At 43.8% G+C, this 1,343-nt stretch overlaps 1 non-coding gene across 1 annotated transcript; it reads right to left on the reverse strand.

Moving 5' to 3' along the window:
- Positions 1-967: 967 nt before the first annotated feature.
- Positions 968-1,069, reverse strand: LOC125174215 (U6 spliceosomal RNA). The gene has a single exon (XR_007155338.1). It is a non-coding gene; the product is annotated as a U6 spliceosomal RNA (small nuclear RNA).
- Between the last annotated feature and the right edge of the window lie 274 nt (positions 1,070-1,343).

Genomic DNA, 1,343 nt, shown 5'->3' on the forward strand with positions numbered 1-1,343 from the left:
TACCCATGGTGTGAGTCGGGTTAGCCTGGCGGTGGGTGCTCTGCAGTGTTGAGCTGTGTGGGTGCGGGTGCCGGTGAGGGGCCGTGAGTGTGAAGAAGAGGAGGGAGCAGAGTGTGGCTTCGAGCCAGGCAATGAAATCTGAGCTGAGTCAGAAGGAGGAGAGGTGAGAGAAGAGGTGGCTGGTGGGGAAAAGGCGAAGAGGTAGGGTCAGTGAGGCTGGAAGCAGTGACTGTTATTCCATAAAGGCAGTAATAATATAAAGTTAACCACTGGACGAAAACACCCAAATCAAACAGCTAAAAGAAAAACAAAAAGAGAAAAAATAATAGGCAACGTAAGGACTATATATAAAAGACACGGAATACATGTAAATATAACACGAAACAGTATGATGGGTAGAGGCCAAACATAGTTCATTTTGCGTTGCTGTGTAAGAACTGAGGAATGTCCACGTCTCTCCAGCACACACTGTTGAGTGAATAAGGAGGGTGGAGAAATGTATTGTATGCTGTCTTTATAGAAAAAAGGGGAACTATGCCATACTTATGTTTAAATTTTTAAAAAGATGGGAATGATTAAATCGAACATAACAGGCCACTAAATGGGAAGGGAGGGCGTAAAGTGGAGGACAGAGGAATAGAAATCAGACTTTGAATCGATCTTGTTTTGTAGATTAGACTTGGAACTATGTCAATAGTTTACATAATTAAACTGAAATTCTTTTTTTAATTCTGTAAGGAAATGCGAGTTGACATTTTCTCATTTCTGAGATCTGTAGAAAGGACGTATTTGCATATAGAATTTCCAGGTGTAACTCAGCTTTGCTCACATGTCACAAAAGGCTTTACGGGAATATTCTCACAGTGAGATATCACATTTTCATTATTCAGGGCCACACGTTGTACTTTGACTCTCATCATGTCCCCCGAGTTAACCCACAAAGGGTGGCAGGACGCTGGAGAGCTGCCCGAAGTATGGAAGCTTTACGAATTTGCGTGTCATCCTTGGGCAGGGGCCGTGCTAGTCCCCTCGGTAGCGTTCCAATTCTAGTATATGCTGCCACTGAAGCAAGTGCAAGAAACTCAAGAAATGGAAAACTAAAACAGGGAGGTTAATGTAAATGCGTATCCAGTTAGTGGCAAGCCACACAGAGAGGAACTATAGCAAGTTTAATTTTTTTTAATGTTTATTTATTTTTGAGAGAGAGAGAGAGAGAGAGAGAGAGAGAGAGAGAACGAGCAGGGGAAGGACAGAGACAGAGGGAGACATACAATCCGAAGCAGGTGCCAGGCTCCGAGCCTGACACGGGGCTCGAACTCACGAACTGTGAGATCGTGACCTGA

This window comes from Prionailurus viverrinus, chromosome C1, assembly GCF_022837055.1.
Source record: "Prionailurus viverrinus isolate Anna chromosome C1, UM_Priviv_1.0, whole genome shotgun sequence".
Taxonomy (NCBI): Eukaryota; Metazoa; Chordata; class Mammalia; order Carnivora; family Felidae; genus Prionailurus; species Prionailurus viverrinus.